Below are 22,830 nucleotides of genomic sequence, written 5' to 3'. Positions count from 1 at the left end.
GGGCCTGGGATCACACGGTGAGGAAATGGTTATCCCTGGGCCCTGGATTGGCCAGGGGAGCCTGGGTTGGGGGATGGGAACATGGGAGTGTTGCAGCTGAGGTGGGGTTGAGTTGCTGACCCCTCATCCTGGATGAACCAAAACTATATCCTGTTTTAATCAGCCATGGGACCATAGATGAGTCACGTTAACACTCATTTAATAGTCACTTTAATACTGGATACTGCCAGCCTCAGTATCCAGACTCTTATACTTCTCCATTTTTAAAGCTCTTTCTTATTCATGAACTCGCTGAATCCTTGAAACAGCCCAATAAAGTATTATCTTCATTTTGCAGAATGGAAACAGGCTCAGGTCAAGTGGATGGCAGAACCAGCCCTCAAACTCAGGTCAGGATCACAGGCTAAAGATCTTTCCCCAAATGTGTCCCCCAACCTGTCCCATCTTTGCCTTTGCACCTGCTGTCCCCTCCCCTGCAGTGTCCTCCCTGCCTGTGTTGCCAGTTGGCATCATGGCTGCTTTTCTAGATCTTGCTTGGAAATCTTCAGCCCTTTGTAATCTGATCATCCAGGTAGTGTCTGGCTCTGTGTGAGTTGAGTTTCTGGAGGGCAGGAACCCCAGCTGAGCCATTCGTGAATCCCAGTGTCTAGCAAGGTACCCTCATTCAGCAAGCGTCCAATGACGTTAACGTAATGAAAGGCTGCCCCGCCTGGCAGGGGTTTCCGCAGCCCACTGGGCTTGGTTCCCATGGGGAAATCTGAAAAGGCTGTCCCGCTGGGTTTAACACCTGAGCCACTCCAGGCTGAGCCTGGCTGCCCTTCCCGCATCTGCATTGGTGTCTTCTTCTCTCCATCAGTGACATCAGCTCATGAATGATTGGTTAATGATTGGCAGCAGGACAATCCAGTCTCCCTATTGGTGGCTCAGACCCTTAGTCAGGTATGAGTTTCCCCAGCGTCATACCTCTGACCAATCTTCTTGTTCACAGATGGACCCTCAGTGCCCAATAACCTTAATTTCTTTAAAAATAGGAACAGCCATCATTTGCCGAATCTATATAACATGCATCCTGGTACATAGCATGCACTCAATACATATATGGTGAATGGGTGAGTGAATACTTGCAGGAAATAACACCTCTTAGGAACTAAGACCTTGTATGACCTCCGTGCCTGTTTCCTCCTCTGTCCCTGAGAGGAGTGTCCCACACTCCTCTCAGGGACAGTGTCCACTGTCCCACTCGGAGGAGTGATTGATACATATATATCAATAGATATTTGTTTTAAATATGGCATGGACCAGGCTCTGTTTTAAGTGTTTCACTTATATTTATTCATTTTTCCTCACAACTGAGCCCCAGAGAGTCTAAGTAATGTCTCCTAAGTCACACAGTCGGTACCAAGTGCAAATATTTTCATACCTTCCAGGGCACATGTATTCCAAGTGATATAATGTGGTGACCATTTTCCCCCAACCTCTTTCCATAGCACAGAAGCCCCTGCCCCAGAGCCTGTGGTCATAAGTAGTAGGTGAGTCAAGTGGTGGTTTTGCCCCCTGACTAGGAAACATCTCCGTGGATATAAAATATGCTAAAATGTGTTAAGACACAGTGCCGAGCACATAGTAGATCTTGTGATCCTCGTCCGTGTAACAGGCGTGGATCCTGCCCGGTATAGAAGCCCACAGGAGGGAGACCTGAGTCTGCTGGAGAAAGCCGGGAGATCCTTCACAGAAGAAATTAAAGCAGTCCTGAATGACTATAATAGCATCAGCTCATACCTCCTAGGAGCAGACACTGCCCCGAGTGTGTTAGATGTAGGAACTCTTCAGCCGTGGGAGGCAGCACCATAATTAATCATCCCCACCCCATGGATGAGGAAACAGAGAAACGAACTCACCTGCTCCGGGAAATGGTTAGCAGCTGGCAGGCCGGCGTGTAAATCCCAGCCATCAGGCTGTGGAGTCTGGCCGTACTGCCTCCTTTTGTAAGGAAAGGCTCATCTAAGTTTCCTGCTTGTCAGTTCCTCTCGCCTCTGCTCAGGGCTGGCTGTTGGCAGGCAGGCCTGGGTGAGTGTACACGTTGATATTACATGATCCTTGCAGTGGAGGAGAGTTTCCCCACCTCCTGGGGAGCCTTCCCCACATCACACACACCCTGAGGCTGGGCCCAGACGGAGGTTTTCAGGAAAGGAAACCAGCCCATCACCTTACCCCTGCCTGGGGCAGCCCCTGCACGTGTCAGCTCCCTAATTCCCTGGCACTGCTCAGAGCCGACAGCAACAGGGACTAACATCCCCCCCATGGGGAAGATTCGTGACAGTTCTGAGGGAGGTACTACTGTGGTCTGTAATACACAGAGGCAGAAACAAGACTCAGTGTGGTTAAGTAACTTGCCCAGGGTTGCAGAGCTGATGGGTGGAGGAGCTGGGATTTGAACCCAGAGTCTGGGGGCTTTCCCCTCTGCTTTTCAGTCTGCTCTGAGCTGACTGGTTTTGCCTCTGGTGAGGGAAAAATTGTGTGTCTTGGGGATGCCTGGTCCAGAGACTTAGGCTTGCCTCCAAACAATCTTAATTTGTTTAATAATACTAAGAGTTGTCATTTGCTGAATCCCCATGTATGGCCTGCTAAGTAAGTGTTTTACACACCCTTTTTCATTTGGTCCTCTTAAACTTCCCACCGAGTAGGTACTCCAATCCCAGCTTTTACAGGTGAAAAGGAGAAGCACGGAAAAGGGAAGGGACTTGCCCAAGGTCATGCAGCTCATAAGTAGTTAAGCCAGAATTGGAACCTGGGCAGCCTGGCTCCAGAGTGTGGGCCCTGAGTCACTTAATAAATATTAGATAAATCTCTGCAGGTCAGATGTATAAACTCTTCTTGCACCAGATGGTTCTTCCAGAGCCTGACTCAGAGAGGGGGTGCAAGGCAGGAGTTGAGCAAGTGGCAGGAATAGACTGCGGGACACTCCCTGGCCCCCTGAGCCGAGGATGCAGAGTTTATCTACCCTTGTGCGATCCTGGTCAAAGGGAGGAACGGACAGGGGTGGGGAGCACAGGAGGGCAGTCCCGGTGTCTCCAGAACCAGGGTCAGAAGGAGGCCAGAGTAATTGGCCTGGCTGAAGCTACTGCTAACTGAGAATCCTCAGTGGGGGACTGGCCCCAGCTTCAGTCCAGGGCTCTGGCCTTGGACCTGACCCTCCTGGAGTTCCATCTCAGGCTTCCAGAGTCTTCCTGGGGTGGCAAATCTCAGAGCACTGGTTTGTGTGAGAACTGTGCTCTGCAATTTCCCCCTTCGACACCCAAGTCCCTGGACTGGCCTGCCTGCCCCACTTCGTCCTTTTGGAGGAAGCAGATCCTTTCCTCTTGCGTGGCGACTTGATTGGAATAATCAAGTATTTCCCCACTGGCCCCTGGCCAGGCTGAGCTCACTTGGCACGGCCTCTCCCTGGGGCTCTGAGGCAGGCCTGCCAGCCTCCCCATCCTGTAGCACGCTCTAATCAGCGAGGCTGAGATGCACAGAAAAGCCTGTCCCATTGGCTTTGCTGGGCAGGCCCCAGATGGTTCCTGTGGCAGAGGCAGGGCTGACCTTGGGCTTTGTTCCCTCACTGTCTGGAGTGACTACTGGTTGGTGGAAGGAGGGGCTGTCCCCACTTCAGAAAATTCACGCTGGAGTGGCCTTTCTTGTCAGCTCACCTGGGTGTCACCTCTTGGCGCCTGTCAGGCTGGAAAAAGGAGGGAGCAGAGTCAGGAAGGGGGAAAGATGGGTGCAGAACATTCATTCATTCATTCATTCAACAAACATTTCCTTAGCCCAGCTGCCTTCTAGGCCCCAGGCTGGCTGCTGGAATTCGCAGACGAATCTGGTCTAGCTTTTCCTTCAAAGATCAACCAGTGTGTGCAGGAGATGGTCATGTACACAGACACATTCAGACACACTCACCAGGTGGTGTAGGGTGAAGGAGAAAGTTCAAGAGCTGTGGGACCAGAGGAGCCACCTAACCAAGCCTCAGGCAGAACAACCACAAAGCATTTCTGCGGGAGGCAGCATCCTTCTTTCTATTTTCCTCTCTCTTTCCAACAAATACTGAGCATCTTCTGCAGGCAGGTGTGGCTCTGGGCGCTGGGGATACAGGAGCTCCTCTGTAATGCAAAAGACAGACCACACAATAAAATTGGGTTAATTTCAGCCGGCGATGAGCAGGGTTGTGAAATAGTGAGGGACTGGGGTGCGGTAGGAGCTCAGAGGAGGTGGCCTTTGACCTGAAGAATGAGGAGTGATCCAAGCAAAGACCTTGGGGATGAGTGTTCCAGGCAGGGGAACAGGCCGTGCAAAAACCCTGAGGGAAGAGAACAGGGCACAGAAGGTCTGAGTGGTGAGCGGAGGGGGCCAGGAGGTGATGTCAGAAGGTGGGCTGGACCCAAAGCTTGCAGACCTCAGACCGACTCTGGGAGAATCAGCAGGGCCTGCCAGGAGAAGTAAGGTAAGGGTGACCTGTTTGTTGGGTGGCCCCTTAAATGGTTGTTTAAGCAGGAATGGACTTTGGGATTTGCCACTCCAGCCCTCTCCAGGCACAGAGAGGGAAAGTGACCCTCCCAGGTCGTGAAGGGCGGTGGTAGGACTGTATCTGGGTCCCCTAGCCACCAACCAGTTTCTCTCCAATATGCCCACACAGCCCCTCTGAATTAAGGCAAACATTTATTAAGCACTTACTGTTTGCCGACAAAGTTACATATCTTGCCTACTTTGACAGGAGGAGGTGACCTGGGTTCCAGATGATTGACCCTGGCCGAGTGACTGAACCTCAGTTTACTCATAAAATGGGGACAGTAATGGTTTCCAGCTCGTAAAACTGTTGAGGATTCAATGAGATATGAAGCGTGTTGAACAGTTTCTATAGTGCTTGACAAAATGTGAATATTTACTGAGCATTTTTATTTTCATTTAAGTTGTTTTATGGACCCTGGGATCTTTCAATGGATTAATCATGATCCTTGTTCGAGCACATTTATCACTGGTTCATAATGGCCCTCTTGTATATTTTATTATTTTTATTTTTTGGCCGCACCGCCTGGCATGTGGGATCTTAGTTCCTCTACCAGGAATCGAACCCATGTCCCCTGCAGTGGGAGCGTGGAGTCTTAACCACTGGACTGCCAGGGAAGTCCCTATTTTATTATTAAAAATAAATTTTAAATGCCTATGAGCCATCATCCAATACCTTACATCTTCCTCTGGGTTCCTCCATCTGTCTCCTACCCACCTTTCTTCATGTGGGGTAACCACTCTCGTGAGTCTGGGCTTTCTCATTCCCTTGCCTTTTAAAATTATTATTTTAAAATTTTGATTAATACTTTATTAGTATTATTATCACACACAGATATACATGTTACACATATGAAGTTTCTCATTCGCTTTGCCTTTTTTTGATTAGTATTTAAAATCATATATATGTGTGTGTTATACACATTATGTAAAATATGTATTTTTTTACTTTATGAAAGTGTATCATGCTTTACATAATCTCCTGGGACTTGCTTTTTTCACTCAATCTTACATTGCCGAGATTGATCCAATGGTTGCATGTAGCTATAATTCCTTTTTTAACTACAGTATAATATTCCACTGAGTATTCCATAATTTTTTTTTTTTTTTTGGCTGTGCTGCCCTGTTTGTGGGATCCTAGTTCCCCGACTAGGGATTGAACCTGGGGCCTTGGCAGTGAAAGCGCCAAGTCCTAACCACTGGACCTCGAGGGAATTCCCACCACAGTTTTTATTTAGTCAACTTCTTGTTGATGGCATTTGGGTTGTTTTCAGGTTTTTGCTAGTGTAGAAAAAGCACTATGAGTGTTCATGTATCTGCTTTCTAATGCATATATATAGAAATTTTCTCTTGATATATAACTAGGAGTGGAATTGTGGGGTCATAGGGTATATGAATATTTGTTCAGTATCACAAGATAAGAGCAAACTGTTTTCCAAAGTGATTGTATCAGTTTATACTCCCACCAGTAACATATAAGAGATCCTGTTGTTCTACATCTTCCATAAGTGTTGTCAGACTTCTTATTTTTTCCAACCCAACAAGCATAACGATTTCTCACTGTAGATTTGATTTACATATCCCTGATTGCCAATGAGGTTGAAGAAGTGTGTATGAATGTGTGTGTGTGAGATGTCTTTTGCCCATTTTTTTCTTTCTTTTTAAAAAAATATTTATTTATTTATTTTTGGCTGTGTCGGGTCCCAGCTGCGGTGCGCCAGCTCCTCCTTGAGGCTTGCAGACTCCTCTATAGTTGAGGCATGCAGACTTAGTTGCTCCAAGGCATGTGGGATCTTAGTTCCCTGACCAGGGATCGAACCCGCGTCCCCTGCACTAGAAGGTGGATTCCCAACCACTGGACCACCAGGGAAGTCCCTTGCCCATTTTTCTATTTGTCCTTTTTTTGTTCTTTTCTTATTGATCTGTAATAGTCCTTCCTTCCTCCCTCCCTCCCTCCTTCTCCTCCTTCCCTCCCTTCCTTCCTTCCTTCCCCCACTGTGTGGTTTGCAGGATCTCAGTTCCCTGACCAAGGATTGGACCCAGACCATGGCTGTGAAAGCCCGGAATCCTAACCACGAGGCCACCAGGGAACTCCCTTGTAATAGTTCTTTATATTTCTGAGTCTACTGATGTTTTGGAAACTGAAATTCTAAAATTTAATAGAGTCGAATCTAGCACTGTTTTATTTAATATTTAGTGCTTTTTGGATCTTATTTAAGAAAGTGTGCCTTAACTCCAAGATCAGAAAGCTGTCACCTACAGTTTCTACTAAATGTTTCAAAGTTTTGTTTTTCACATTTAAGACCTTGATCCATGTTCAGTTGATTTTGTGTATAGTGTAGGATAAGGATCCAATTCAACTTTCTTCCCATCTGGGTACCCATTTTTTCTTATGTTTTCCAGTTCTCTTTGTAGCTGATGTATGAAAATGCAATAGGCTTTTTTGCATTTGATCTTATCAAGCTAATTTGCTAAACTCTATTTCCAATTATTTGTCTGTAGATCCTATGCAGACAATCAGTTACAAGTAATGATAGTTTTCTTTTGTATTTTTAGATCTTTATGCTTTTAACTTTTTTTCTCATCTTATTACACTGTCTAGGACTACCAGTACAATCTTAAAAATTTAAGAGGTGGTATTAGGTATCTTTGTCTTGTTTTTTATTTTAGAGATAATGTTCTAATGTTTCCCCATTTAATATGTATGTATTGCAGATTTTTTATAAATTGCTTTTTTTTTTTTTTTTTGCGGTACGCGGGCCTCTCACTGCCGCGGCCCCTCCCGTTGCGGAGCACAAGCTCCGGACGCGCAAGCTCAGCGGCCATGGCTCACGGGCCCAGCCACTCCGCGGCATGTGGGATCCTCCCGGACCGGGGCACGAACCCGCGTTCCCTGCATCCGCAGGCGGACTCTCAACCACTGCGCCACCAGGGAAGCCCCTAAATTGCTTTTTTTAGGTTAAGGAAGCTTTCTTCTATGCATAACTTACCGAGAGCTTTTTAAAAATAATAATTTGTGTTGAATTAATTTGCATTAAATGCTTTCAAAAAGTATCTTGAGATGATTATATGGTTTTTCTCCTTTAATCTGTTCATGTAGTTAATTACTTATTTGATCTTCTAATATTAAACCATCCTTGCAGTCCTAAGATAAGTCTAACTTGTATATTGGTTATTCTCTTATATCTTGTTTAGAATTATTTTATCAGTTTTCATGAATAAAATGGGTCTGTAATTTTCATTTTTATGTTGTGCTTTTCTGGCTTTGGTATTGCAATAATAATGGCCTCACAGAAGTAGATGGTAATATTTTCTCTTTTACTGTTTTCTGGAAAAGTCTGGGTAAAATTGAGATAATTTGCTCTTGAAGTCTGATAGAACTCACCTGTAAAATCACCTTGGCCTGTTTTCTTGGTGGAAAGATTTTAACTACTGTTTCAATTTTTAAATTTAGTTTCCTTATTTCTTCTTGAGTCAGTTTTGGTATGTTATATATGTATTTTTAGAAATGTATGCATTTAATCTGCATTTTCATATTTATCAGTGTAAGGTTGCTTATAGCATTTTCTTATTGTATTCCTCTTTTCCGTAATAATTGGTATTATCTCTTTCTCCCTCTGTTTATTTTTTAAAATTAATCTTGCCTCAAGTTTATTGACTTTTTTAAAGGACCAACTTCGGGCTTTGATCTTCTCAGTTTAATCTTTGTTTTCTGTTTTGTTGATTTCTGCTCTTTGTAATCTCCTTTTATTTTCTTCGAGTTTCTGTTTTTTCTAATTTCCTAAATTGGAAACTTAGCTCATTAATTTTTAGACTTCCTTTGCTGCGTTGCAGTTTTTGATATATAGTGTTTTATTATCGTTCAGTTCTAAGTGGTGTTTAATTTCTACTATGACATTTCTTTGATCTATGAGTTATTTAGGGATTTTTAAATCTCTAAGTGTATGGAAAATTGTTTGTCCTTTTAAAAACTAACTTCAAATTTAATGGTCAGAGAATGTGGACTATGTGAAGACCTGTTATTTAAAATGTGAGACTTGTTTTGTGGTCTGGTATGTGATTAATTTTTAAAATGTTTGAGTGTTCCTGAAAAGTATGTGTGTATCCTACTTTTTAATTTCAATTTATTTTGCTTTTTCTGTTTCATTTTAATATTTTATTACTTTAAAAGAATTGTTAGCTGTAGCTCTTCCCTGCAAAGACAAGATTAGCACTTTCTTATACCCTTTGGTCTCTCTCTTCCCTTTCAACCCTTATACTCTTCAGTGACATGCCTTTGAGCCCCGATGGCAGCACATTAAAACTGTCTAGGTTTTACAGTTCTCAGTTGTTTAGATATTATATATTTGTCTTGTTCTTCTCTTTGATCTGGGGATTTTTTTTAAACACTAAACTTTACTAAGTTATTTGCTCAGCTTTCACATATCTTTAGTATCATATGTGGAATTTGTTTCTATTACTGAAGTAGTTACTTCAAAATTTTTTTTAGGGGGGTGTCTTTTTGTATAAACCTGAGCCATTGAATGTTTTTTTTTTTTTAGCCTTTAACATTTGAATGGCAGTTTAGCTGGATATAAAATTCTCAGTTCAAATTCTTTTCCTTTGGTACTTTGGTCAATTCAATTTGTTACTTATTCCTTTGTAAGTGATCTGTTTTTCTCTAGACTTTGAGAATGTGTCTTCTGATATTCACTCTAATATTTCTGAGTGTGGGTTTTTCATTATCTATCCTGTCTGATGTATTTGGGATTCTTTCAAACTGAGATCTATCATTTTTCTTCAGTTCCAAGGTTGTCTTCATTATTTCTTCAAATATCTCTTCTTTTGATTTATTTTCCTCTCGTGGGACTCCTAATATCTAGGTGTTGGTGCTTATATTTCCATCTCTCTCTTTTTTTTGGTTGATGTATAATTTCATTCAATAAAATGCACAGATCTTAAGTGTTCAATTCAATGTGGTATTTTGACCAATTACATTACCTTGTAACCATAACCCCAAAATAATATTAAAATAAGATTATTATTTTAATAATAATAATTATAAGATTAAAAAATAAGATTAAAAAAATTTTTTAAATAAGATTTAAAAATTTTTTTTAATTTTTAAAATAAGATTAAAAAATTTTTTCTATCTCTCTAGCAAGTTCCCTCACAACCGTTTCCAGTTTATTTTTCCTCCCAACTTGCAATCATTATTCTGATTTCTTTTACCATATATTAGATTGGTCTTTTCTAGAGTTTCATGTAAGTGGAATCATACAGCAGATACTCTTCTATGTCTAGCTTCTTTCACTTAGCATAATGTTTTTGAGATTCATCTGTTTGTTGCCTCAATAGTTCTCTCCTTTTTCAGTCAAGTGGTTTTCCGTTGAATTAATATACCACCATTGTTTATTCATTGATCTCTTAGTGAATATTTAAACTGTTTCCAGGGACTTCCCTGGTGGTCCAGTGGTTAAGACTGCGGCTTCCAATGCAGGGGGCATGGCTTCAAGCCCTGGTCGGGGAACTAAGATCCCACATGCCATGCTGCCAAAAATTAAATAAATAGCGTGTTTCCAGTTTGGGGGTATTATAAATAAAGTTCCTATGAACACTTAATGTATGACTCTTTGGGTGTATTTTCTTTCTTTTTTAAATAAATTTATTTATTTTGGGCTGCGTTGAGTCTTCATTGCTGCACAGGGGCTTTTTCTAGTTGCAGCGAGCGGGGCTACTCTTGGTTGTGGTGTGCGGGCTTCTCATTGTGGTGGCTTCTCTTGTTGCAGAGCGCGGGCTCTAGGTGCCCGAGCTTCAGTAGTTGTGGCACACCGGCTCAGCAGTTGTGGTGCATGGGCTTAGTTGCTCCGCGGCATGTGGGATCTTCCCAGACCAGGGCTCGAACCCGTGTCCCCTGCATTGGCAGGCGGATTCTCAACCGCTGCGCCACCAGGGAAGCCCTTTGGGTGTATTTTCATTTCTTTTGAGCAAATACTTAGGAGTGGAATTGCTGGATAATGTGATAAGTGTATGTTGGTTTAACTGCCAAACTCTTTTCCAAAGTCAGTGTACTTTATTACATAACCATGAGTTTTTCTACATACTTGCCAATGTTTGATTTTGCAAGTCATTTTGATTTGGTTTTAGTCATTCTGGTGGGTGTGAAGCGGGTTTAATTTTCATTTACCTGATGATAATTATGTGGAGCACCATGAACTATTGGTCATTCGTATGTTTTCATTTTGAAGTGAGTACATCTCTTGCCCACTGTGTGTGTGTGGGTTGTTAATCATTTTATTGGCAACTTTAGGAATTCTTTTTTTTTTTTTCCGTTTTTTTTTTGTTTGTTTTTTTGCGGTACGCGGGCCTCTCACCGCCGTGGCCTCTCCCGCCACAGAGCAACAGGCTCCGGACGCGCAGGCTCAGCGGCCACGGCCCACGGGCGCAGCCGCTCCGCAGCATGTGGGACCCTCCCGGACCGGGGCACAAACCCGCGTCCCCTGCATCGGCAGGCGGACTCTCAACCGCTGCGCCACCAGGGAAGCCCAGGAATTCTTTATTTACTGGATACAAGTCCTTTGGGAGCTATGTGTATTGTGCGTATTCTTTCCCATTACGTGTCTTGTCTGTTCAGTTTCTTAATGGTATCTTTTGATGAGCAGAAATGTAAACTTTTGATGAAGTCCAAATTATCATTTTTTTTAATGAAGTTAGGACTCCTTGCCTTACCCCAAAGTCACAAAGATATCTGCTTATGTTATCTTCTAGAGGCTTTATGGTTCTGGCTTTTATAGTTAGGATTATGGGGACTTCCGTGGTTGTCCAGGGGTTAAGCCGCGGCGTTTCCACTGCTGGGGAACTAAGATCCCACATGCTTTGTGTTGCGGCCAAAAAAACAAACAAACAAGAAGATTTGTACAATTAGGTTTATGATCCATTTCAAATTAATGGAGTAAGATTGGGGCTGCTGTTTTAACTTTTAACAGATCCTTTACCATTTCTTTCATATTTCCGATTTCTTAATCCTTCCTGGCTTCTTCCTGGAAATATTCCTCCGTCTGATATCCCAGTTCCCTATTTCATTCCTCAGCTGCAGTATCCATTCTGCAGTTAATTCTACCTATTATGTTTGTTATTTCAACTGTTTTTTCATATAGAATATTTCCACTTGGGTCCTTTAACACTCTCTTATTCTGTTTTGTTTCACTAATATCTTTCCTTATTTCTTTGGCGTGTTTCTAATGCTTATTTTAAAATTCTCAGTCCATCTGTTGAACACAGCCAATTCCAGTGGTATCTCTAATTGGTTTGTTTTTCTTTTGAAGCCAGTGTACTCCTCGGATTCCCTGTTCTGTAACCCGTGAGCTCATTCCTCGGGGTGGGAGGGTTTCATCTATTCTGTCTGGTGCTGCATGTTGGGGTAAGAATCCAAGCCTGACCCTGGTCTCTGTCAGCACTGATGAGCCCAAGGAGATGACAGTCCCAGAGTGGAGGCCCCCAGGTGTCAGAACTGCATAGTTCCTCCCTGGGTTTGTCATCACGACCCTCACCCCCAGCCCCCCCACCAAGTAACTAACTCTACAGGATTGAGCCTCACTTTCTGGATGCCAGGAAGAAGCAGCAACGGAGAGGCTGTCTGCCTAGGTCAGAATCCACCAGCCTCCAGGTCCAGAAGAGAAGGGGTGGTGGAGTGACCGTGGAGGCCTGTCAGCTCATTAGTTCCCTCTTGATTTCTGCAATTCCACGGTGCCTGCTGCACGGCCCTGATTTTACTCCACCATATACTTGGACCGTCTGCCTGGGCCCCGCGTGTGCAAGTGAGAATGCTGGCCTCAACTGCTCCAGGGCAAGTGGGCATGTTTTGGGGCAGGGGGTGTGGGGAGGTGTGCTGGGGAAGGCTTGATGCAAAGAGGCAAGAGCAGAGCTCAAATCCGATTGTCTTTTCTACAATATTCTCCACCTGCTAAAGACTAGGCCCTGCCCCTTCTCCTGGCTGCTGCGTTCCCACCCTCCAGCGCTGCACACACCAAGTTAAAACCCCCTTCCGTCTCCCCAGGAGATTCCGTTTCTCTCCAGCATTTCCTAGGCTTAGTGACGTTTTTGCTCCATTGTTACTCTGGTGTTGATTTGAGGATGAGGGGCCGGGAGCCATATGTCTTCCCTCACTGTTTCTAGGGATGGTGTGTGCAGCACCCTCAACCCCACTGTATCAGCAGCTGGAGCACAGAGGCTTCAAAAGAGAAACAGCAAACTGACTTGAGATAGCGCTGGAGTCAGCGACATTAGAACAGATAGACCAAGAATTTTTAATTAACATTAGAAACATACGAAAGAAATAAGGAAATATATTAGCAACATAAGACAGAATGAGAAAGTGTTAAACAATAAAAGAACCATGTGGAAATATGAAATATGGTTTAATATGAAAACCAGCCTTATCATCTGTTCCAGCCCCAACCTTTGCATGCACCTCACAGCTCACTCTTCTCCAAAAAAAGACTTTCATGGCCGCCAGACCTTTGCATGGGCTCTTCCCTCTGATTCGTCTGCCTTCCCTACACTTCTGCTGGAAAAATTCTGGTACATCCTCGAGACTCCTTCCCTGAAGGCCTCTCATGGTCATTGTGATACTCAGTGATGGCATGGGGTTCGAGAGTTAGGAAACCAGGGTGCTTGTCCTATTCTTCAACTAACTGACTGTGTGACTTTGGGAAAGTCACACTACCTCTCTGGACCTTCGGCTCCTGCTGGGAAAAAAATGAGAGTGCTGGGTTAGATTAGTCCTAGAACCCCTTTCAGCTCTGACAAGCTGGTACAGTGGTTAAAAATGAAGGTTCTGGGCTTCCCTGGTGGCGCAGTGGTTGAGAGTCCGCCTGCCGGTGCAGGGGACACGGATTCGTGCCCCGGTCCGGGAGGATCCCACATGCCGCAGAGCGGCTGGGCCCGTGAGCCATGGCCGCTGAGCCTGCGCATCCGGAGCCTGTGCTCCGCGGCGGGAGAGGCCACAGTGGTGAGAGGCCCGCGTATGGCAAAAAAAAAAAAAGAAAGTTCTGGACTTAATCGCTGTGTTTCAAGCTCATTTACTAACCTAGCATAATGGTTAACAGCTTATACTTTGGGGTTGGACAATTTGGGTTCATAATCCCATCTCTGTCACTTGCCTGCTGTGTGACCATAGGCAAGTTACTGAGCCTCCCTGTGCTTTTTTTTCCCCTCTTCTGTAAAATAATGTTGATATTAAGGGTGCCTACCTCCAAGTGTAGGAGCACAATAAATGCAGCTGTCGTTGTGCTGTTGGTGGTTGTTCACCATTATACAGACTTCTCCATTCCATTCAACAAAATCTTGATGTTTGTCTGCCAGGCTCTATCTAAATTCTTTTTTAAATTCTACCAAATTTTATTCCTTAACAGATACTCTCTTTTGCCTTTTATCTTTTTTTTTTTTTTTTGGCTGTGTTGGGTCTCTGTTGCTGCGCGCAGGCTTTCTCTAGTTGTGGCGAGCTGGGGCTACTCTTCGTTGCAGTGAGGGTTTCTCATTGCGGTGGCTTCTCTTTGTTGTGGAGCACAGGCTCTAGGTGTGCGGGCTTCAGTAGTTGTGGCACTCAGGCTCAGTAGCTGTAGCTCGTGAGCTCTAGAGCGCAGGCTAAGTAGTTGTGGCGCATGGGCTTAGTTGCTCCGCGGCATGTGGGATGGATCTTCCCGGAACCGGGATCAAACCCGTGTCCCCTGCATTGGCAGGCGGATTCTTAACTACTGCGCCACCAGGGAAGTCCCTGCATTTTATCTTTAAAACAACCTTGCAGAATGAGGATCTGTAACCCTGTTTTATGGATAAGGATCCTGCGGCCCCAAACATAAAGTCACTTTCAAAGCTACACAGCCAGGACTTAACCCGATACCCAGCTCCTCCATGGTCAAGGCCTTTCCACTATGCCACAGTGTTCAGAAATTAGTCTGGGGTTTTGGGAGATTACTGAACAAATCCAGATGGAAAAGCTTGGTGAGAAACTTCCCCTCCCCGTTACACATGTACGCCAGCTGTCTGCGCGCCTAGGCCGTCCACAAGATGTATTTTGTAGGTTTCATGCAAATGCAGATTTAATGATGGGCCAGAAGTTAATTGAGGAGGCAGAACAAGGGTGGGTTGGACGATTAGCGTCTCATGTGACCTGGGATAGAGAGCCAAAGGGGCTCTGGGAAAGAGAGCAGTGATCTTGGAGGACACGGAGTCAGCAAAGAGGAGGACTGAGATTCAGCAAGCCCAGAGCTGAAGCTGAAGAGCGAGGCCTGTGGAAGCAGATGTAGGTCTTGCTAAGAGGCAGTTCCAGAGGGTGGCACTAGGGCTGACTCCAGCCCCGCCCTGTACTCTTGCTGGTCCGGATACGTGGCTTTACGTCTCAGAGCCTGCAAAAGGGCTGCTAGTACCATTTGGTAGGGGAGAGGGTACGTGGGGGAGCAGCAGTAGCCCTGCACCAGAACCTCAGCTCCACAGCTGATTAGATTGGCATGTGTAGGCTCGATTTAATCCTGAAGCCTCAGTTTCCGTATCTGCAGTTTGGGAATCACATTCTTGCCTGCGTGGGATTATTGCAAGCCTCCAGTGAGATGACTTCGTGGTGAGACCTTTTCTGATCTCTCTATTTAAAACTGCAAATACCACCTCTCCTCCCCCACTTCTTTTCCTCCATCTCACTTACCACTACCTGGCATCCTACTGATTTTACTTACTTTCTTATTGTCTGCTCACCCCACCAGCAGGGATTTGAGCACCTAGAACAGCCCCTGGCATATAGTAGGTGCCCAATAAACAGAGGTCATATGAATGTTGGTTGAATAACATATAGGGAAGACCCTAGGGGATAGGGGATGTTGAGGCCGTGTCAGTTGGATCTTAGAGATGCAGGACAGAGGCACGAGAGAAGCCAGGACAGCTCACTTGGGGTGCCAAGGGCTGCCCATGAAAGCAACTGGGGCCTGGATTTTAAGGTTGTGGCCGGGCCGTCTCTGGCCACAGCCTGTAAGAGGTGAGTCCTTTAGGAGAGTAAAGCTGGATGGGCCTGAGTACTGGGGCTTCTCATGGAGCCAAGACTCTTGGGGCAAACAGGAAGCCCATGATACTTGGCTTCCCTGCTTTCTTTAGCTTTTTAAACCTTTCTGATGGCCCCTAAGTGGAACAGACTACCTCAAAGAAATGTCAGTCCCAGTGCCATCCCTGCCACCACAAAGGCTAGAAGAAAAAGCACTGGGTTTGGAGGCAGGCAGATCCGGGGTTATGGCCTAGCCCTGCCCCTCTTTACCAGAGGGATGTTCGGCAAATCACTGCACCTCTCTGAGTCTCTGTTTCCTCCTCTTGTGAAATGGGTGTAGCAGTTTCCCCCCTGTATGCCAGCCTCCTAGGGCTTTGTGTAAAATACAGTAAAAATGTGTATTGTGACCAATCATCACTAGACTGAAGGGCCTACAAGGCAGAAGTTGTACCTGCGGCCCTTAGTGCAGGGCCAGCCACACAGTAGACACTTGGAACCTAGTGGTCAAAGAGTTGTTAAACTCAACTGACAACAACCTTGGAAGGGGAGGGTCCGAGTCCTGCACACAGTAGGGCTTTTAGGCAAATCCTGACCAAGGACCTCCTACAATTCTACAAGTTTATAGATTCCAAGAAGAAAACCAAGCTTGTATTGGTTGGCCTCATTTTACCATGCACTTGAAACTTACTGACCCATCTTTAGCTTGTTTGCAAGATTTTTCCTTTGGTAGAAACAACTAGATGAGTGACATGATGTGGTTGCTTACAATGTAAGGGGCTGAGAAAAACAGGCTGAACTGGAGTTCTGAGGTCAGACTCCGTGTTCCAAGTAACAGAAAATCCAAGGTAAGCAATATGGGGAATTAATTAGCTCCTGTAACTTGAATGTTCAGAAGCAGGCTTCAGGCGTGGCTGCATCCAGGGGCTCAAGCAGCATCATCAAAGACTCAGATTCTCTGCATCTCTCTACTCCACCTTCTGAGAGCTTGCCTTATCTTCAGGCTGCACACAGTGCCCCTCCCATCGCCCCACTTCCTCACAACACACCATCCAGGTGGAGAGAGCCTTGAGCTTAAGCCAGTCAGTCAGGACCCACCTGGAGCCGCTGGAGGTAGGATCAGCCCTACCCAAAGCAGTTGGCTGGAAAAGGGAGAGCCACTTCCCAAGGAAACTTTGTGGTGTTGTTAGGAAAGGGGAATGGATTCTGGGTGGCCAAAAATTATAGCACGTATCTACTACAGTCATCAGAAGGGGAAACAACAGAAAGCCATAGAAACATCTGCATAGCACTTTACAGTTTGCAAAGTTCCTTCCCTCCTAAGAAGCCAATATTGGAAGCAGAATGGCACTTATTATCACTGCTTTGCAGATGAGAAAACAGCCCTTGAGTAACTGGGCAGGACTCTGACTTGTAACCCCGAGCTGCCCCCACCCACCTCAGCCTCTTTGTGTAAAATTATAAACCCAGAGGGGCTGACCTGGGCAGGAGGGAGCCAGTGTGACTGAAGGCCCTCCCTTTACAGAGGGAGCGCCCGTTCCAGATATGAGAGGTCCCCAGGAAGCTGCAATCATGTGAAAGCCCAGGAGGAGCTGGTCTGTGGGCAGAGGGAACAGCCTGATGTGAGGACTGGTCACGGGGCTGGGCACACACACAACGGGAGCCCTGCCTCGCTCACTGCCAGGACCCCGGCATGCGCGCGCATACACGTGCACACAAACTCACACACGCACGCTGCCACACAGGCAGAGGGAGGTCACGTGACACACTGACGTGGGGCTCCCTGTACCGGGGGTGGCCAAGGCATTGGGGTCTGCTGCCCATAATGGTGACCATGATGGAAGCTGTTCTGGCATGTGACTGAGACGGGGGAGCCAGCACACTGAATACCGAGCCAGTTAGGCCTGGCCTGCATCCCAGCTCTCCCACATGGTTGCTGTGTGACCCCGCACTTCCCTCTCCCTTCTGAGCCTCAGTTTTCTCTTCTGACCCAGGCTGATAATTCCCACATGACTGGTTTCTTAGAAGGCTGAACAAAAAGCTCCCAGTACATAATAGGGGCTTCATTCATTTTGAGTTTCTCCTTTTCCTCCTTCATAGTGTCCTGTTAATAGCTGTGTGACCCTGGCCAAGTTACTTAACTTCTCTGTGCAGTGGGAGCAATGATAGCACCTACCACATGGTGTTGTGAGGAGTAGATGAAGGAATGCCTGGAAAGCACTTAGAACAGTGCCTGGCACACTCGTTATCACCTTTACTACTAGCTAACATTTATTTTGAGTGTTTAATATGGGCCAAGCCCTGGGCCTTGATCTCATTGTTTATTGTGCAATTATCCTTCTTATAATAGCACAGTGATATAGGCACTCTCTGTGATTATCCCCATTGGACCAGTGAGGAAACTGAGGCCCAGAAAGGGGAAGTGATGTGTCCAAGTTCATAAAGCCAGTAAGCAATCCGGGGGCTCTGCTCAGCTGTGCGCCCTTGGGTGAGACCCTCACCTCTGTGGGTCCATATTTCCTGCCTGGAGGTTGGGGTGCATCCCTGCCCTGTACCTCCCAGGGTCACCATGGATATCAAATGTAATGGTGCCAGGAGCCTCTACCAGCTGGAAGGTTCTCTGGGAATACGAGGAGTGCTGTTACCATGGGCCCAGGGCAGTGAGACCTGTCTCTGGGAACATCTGTGTACTCCCTGTTCTGACGCAAGCTGGGCGTTTGAGAAACCGGGCACTTGCCACCCAGGGATACTGCTTGTGTTGGCCGCCACTCAGAAGGTTACAAGTTCATGGCCTATTTCCCTGAAGTCCAGAGCCGCCTCAGCCTCTTCTTACAGGGCCTGTGTGGGGCTGGCTATGGAATGGAGGTTTCATCTCCTAGGGGAAGGCTGCCAGAGCACATGGGGCATCGGGGGCAGGGAGGGGGGAAGAGCCACGGTGGTCCAGGGTCCTGCATGGGGACCAGCTGAAGTAGGAGATTGTGGGGGAGGAGGGGTGTGTCCAGGGTCACTGGCCTGTCCAGGGGTGGAGCCAGGTCTCCAGCCGAGGTCTTCCCCACCCCGCCCCCCGTCTCTGCTGCACACCGCAGGGCAGACCACCTGTGATCAAGGACTTGGACTCAGTCAGTCCTTGGCCACTCTCATGCTATGTGACCTGGGGCGAGTCACCTCACCTCTCTTCCATAAAGTGGGGATAAGAAGCCCTGCCTCAGGGGGCTGTGATGCACATGCAATAAAATGACATCTGGGAAGAGTGTATAAGTCAAATGGTAGGTGTGTGTATTCCATTCATCTACAAACATATAATGTACATATTGCAGACAGAACAAATGTGGCTTGTCTTCAGTCTTACCGACTGCTTCAGGAGTTTATACTTGGCCCTGGGACAGAAACATCTACAGGTGACGCTGAATTCTGGCTGTGTGACCTCGAGCAAGCACGATGTCTCTGTGCTTCCGTTTGTTGCCTGTACAGTGGGTATAATAATAGTGCCTACCGAGTAGGCTGTTGTGGAGATTGAATGAGTTAATATAGGTAAAGTGTTTAGAACAATGTCTGGCACATAGTAAAAGGTATGCTATTATTAGTACAAATACAGCGACAAAGTATATCAAGTAAGGGTTTCTCTAGAGTAGCCTCAGTTTGAAATGTTCTTTTCAGTTGACAGAAATCACTGATTTCGGGAATTCCAAGACGCTGGTATCCATGCTATGCCTCACAGACTGCCTTGTGCTTCTGGTAATAGCCTCCCAAATCTTAGCCGGTTAGTGGGGAGACTTATCCCTGCTGATGATTGCTGTGTGACCCTGGGCAGGTTGTATACCCTCTCTGTGCCTTCCTTTTCTTGTTGTCCACTGTGATAGCGACGTCTCCTGGTACCAGAGGGGCTCCCACTGCAGGAGTGCTGGGTGAGGTACCAGAGTGCAGGGGATGACAAACACAGCACATGCTCCTTCCCCCGATCCCACCACTCAGCTCCCAGGCTTGGCTCAGAGCAGGGTGGCCTGGGGCAGAACATGTCCTCTGCGTGGGATGGTGGGAGCCTGTGTGCCCGTGGAACAGCCATCCCTGACACCCCTCTGCCCGGGCGCTCCAGCCACCCCAGGCACGGTGCCTCTGGGCCCTGCCATCTCCCTCCCCCGCCTCCCTGCTGCCAGCTCTCCTCCCACCAGATGAACCTTGACTGGCTCCTGTCCTCTGCCCACAGAGCCAGTCTGTGGCATCCAGACCGGCCAGGCACCCCAGGAAGCCACAGAAAGATCTTTAGCTCTGGAACCCAGACCGCTGAGGCTTCCGATTCCAGCTCTGCTGTATGGCCTTGGGCGAGGGGCAGACCATCTGAGCTGCAAAGTCCTCACCTGTGAAATGGGCTGGCAAGAGACGTGTAAGTCAGGCAGGGACGCCAAGCGCCCGCTCTTGACCAGGCTGAGCTCAGGGAGCGAAGAAGCCCTTTGTGGTCGGTCCCGGCTGCCTCTCTGTCCTTTGTCACCAGCTGTCGGCTCCTGCCTTTCTCCCCGACCTCTAAGTACTTCATTCCTACTACCTCCTTGCCTTTGCACGTTCAGGTTCTCCTGTAGAGAGCACTGTTTCTCTCTCTGTTCATCTCAACCCTACCATCCTTCCCGCCTGGCTCTCCTCCCACCCACTCCATGGAAGCTTCCCGGCTGACCCTAGGTGGTCTCTTTCTCTTTCTCCTTCAAGAGGAAGAGAAGGCATCTGGCCTCCTGGTGGGATGTTTGTCTGTGAGAGAGAGACAGGCAGACAGAAAATCTGGTCCTCTCAGGAAACATAGCACCCCTTGAGTATAGGAACTGGAACCTCCACCCCCTAATTAACCCCTCCCCCAAGTGGAGGTGCATAGCAGCCAGGTAAGCTTTTTGGTTTCTAGAGCCTTGGAGCTGGAAAGACCTTGTGGGCCTTCCAGGTGGGCAGGTCTGTGATGAGCACAAGGGTAAATGGCTGCTGGCCGAGTGGGCAGAGAAGGGTCTGTCCCTTCTCAGCTCCAGCCCCTCACCTGCCCACTTACCCCTCACTCCATCCTCCCCTGCCCGGTGATCACGGCTGCTGGGTGAATTCATTGCCCACTTACTGTGTCCCAGGCCCCGTTTTAAGCCTTTCTGTGCGTTAACTCATATAATCCTTACAAGGACCCTATGGATTTTATTCGTCTCCCACTTTGCAGATGAGAAACCTGAGGCCCCAGGGGTGGGGTCACTGGCCCTGAGCTACTCAGCTCACGAGGGGCAGAGGCAGGATCTGAGCCTGGAGCCCTGGCTCCAGAGAGTGCTTCCTGCTGCCGAGCTGCCTCTTTGGTCACTCACTATTGACCCGCCACCCTTCCACCCACCTCCCCACATTCCTGCCCGGCCAGCCGGCTGTGCACCCGGCTCTGCCAGCCGTGGGGCTGCCAGCATCCACAGAGCAAGATCCCTGCTCTCTAGGAGCTCACCCCATGGTTCTCCGACTCTGATAAACGTGACCAAGGTCTTGAGCGGCTGGGTTTTGGGAGACTGGGGAGGAACTGTAACTACCGCCTGGGCTGGGGCTGGGCTGCAGGACAGCCCAGCAGAGCTGAGGTCAAGGGGGAAGGGTGATGGGAGGACTTTATCGGGTGGACAGCAGGGAACATTCCAGACCAGGGAACGCAGTGTGCAGAGGTGCTGAGGCTGGAGGTGCTCAGAGGGACAGCTGGCTTGTCATCACAGCCCTAAAGATGCAGTGGCTTGGCAGCAGGCAGGGCTGACGCCAAGCCTCCCCAGGCGCTCCCGCCTCTGTTTTTTTGTCGAGATGGGGTGCTGTCTGCAGCGGCTGGAGGTCTGAGCCTTGCTCTATGCCAGCACCTGGCCTAGCACCCTCTGGGGAAGTCCCTTCTTGGGTCTGACCTGCAGCCTACTCTGACCAGCACACACTCCTTCCAGAGCCCTTCACCCAGAGGCTGCTTTATGGCAGCCATAAATGACTCCATCAGTGAATGAACAGAGTCCCGACCAGCAAGGCTTGCCAGAGGCGCTGGGCGGTTCTATGTTCCCTCTCTCTGACCCTGCAGGTGAGATGTTCCTGGGCTGACCTTTAGCGGCACTCCCTCCCCGAGCAGCTGCTGCAGCCCAGTTTGATGTTGCAGGACCCCCTCCAACTCCCCTCCCATTCCCCACTGAGGGAGACTGTGTCTGTCCTCCTCTGCACTGAGTCCTTAGTACCTAGAACAGAGCCAGGTACATAGCAAGTATTCAGTAAATGTTTGGGAATAAAGAATAAATGGACAAAGAGGAATGAACAAGCTTCAGGTGGGGAAGGACTGGGCTGGGGGAGGGGAGCCCCATGGACTGTCCTCCCTCCCATTTCACCCCTCCTGGGCTAAGCCCCAAAGATTAACCCCAGGGAACAAAGCCAGGTCACCGCCACTGACCCAGAGCTTTGGAGCGGACATCCAAGGCTACTGTGACTAGGTGTTACAGGTTGTGCTGGCTACTCCGTGGGGCTCTCTTCACCCAAGATGGCCCTCCCGTTCCCCACCATGGACGTGGTCCTCACAGCGGTCCTCAGCCTTCTCCTCCTGGCGCTGACCTTGAGCCTGGTCTGCTTCTTCACCTGCCGCCTGGCCAGGCCGCTCAGGTAGAACTCACCCCGGCCCGACTCCTTCCTCTGCCAGATCTCCCGCCCTAAGTTCATTTGGCTTCTATTTGCTCTTGAGGGATAGTGGAAAGGTGGGTGCCGGTCTCTCTCCCTCTCCGTGGTGGGGAAACTGAGGCCCAGAGAGGTTGAGTCAGCTTGGGATCGAATTGCACTTGGCCATGGACGAGCTGAGATCCTTTGCTCAGTTTCCTAAACGGTAAAACAGGAGTTAATAACACTTGTGAGGATCAAGTGAGATGCCCAAGAAGTGGTAGTGATTCTTATCAGTCCTATTGTTCTGTCATTTGTCCTGGACCTTTTGAGACCCAGCCCAGGGCTGGCTTTCTGCCCAGCTCCAAAGGGCTCCAGTGCCCTCTGTCCCAGGATGCTGAGTCAGTCCCCAGGGGCAAGGCCCAGCCTCCGCTCCCTCCCCTGACCTGCCAAGTGGCTGTTTCTCCTCCAAGGCCAGAGCGCAGCCAGGGCTTCTGCACACTTGTCATGAATAGTCAGGGCACGTAGCTGGGAGCCTGGCAGAGATGGTTCGGCTGGGAGGTGGGGAGCGATGGGGCTGGCACACACCCGGAGGCTCCATTATGAACTGGTGGAGCATTGGCAGAGGGTGGTGGGCAGCTGGGGCCCCTCAGCCCCAGGCTGGGCCCCACGGAGCCCATCATCTA

At 47.9% G+C, this 22,830-nt stretch overlaps 1 protein-coding gene across 3 annotated transcripts in view; it reads left to right on the top strand.

The window, feature by feature from the left end:
* ALPL (alkaline phosphatase, biomineralization associated) overlaps positions 1–22,830 on the top strand; it is a 57,593-nt gene that overhangs the window by 9,102 nt on the left and 25,661 nt on the right. Inside the window, exon 1 of one of the 3 annotated variants that reach the window (XM_082865021.1) lies at positions 19,769–19,925. The exons of 1 other annotated variant lie outside the window; for it this stretch is intronic. The gene's annotated coding sequence lies outside the window, so the exon portion shown is untranslated. Of the gene's footprint in view, positions 1–19,768; positions 19,926–21,995; positions 22,154–22,830 lie in introns of those variants that run through there. One more of the 3 variants, XM_082865022.1, reaches the window with a different exon arrangement.

The sequence above is a fragment of the Leucopleurus acutus genome (genome assembly GCF_964270905.1).
Source record: "Leucopleurus acutus genome assembly, chromosome: 2".
Lineage (NCBI taxonomy): Eukaryota > Metazoa > Chordata > Mammalia > Artiodactyla > Delphinidae > Leucopleurus > Leucopleurus acutus.
Note: the sequence above shows the minus strand (reverse complement) of the source record. Positions and strands in the feature narration are given on the sequence as shown.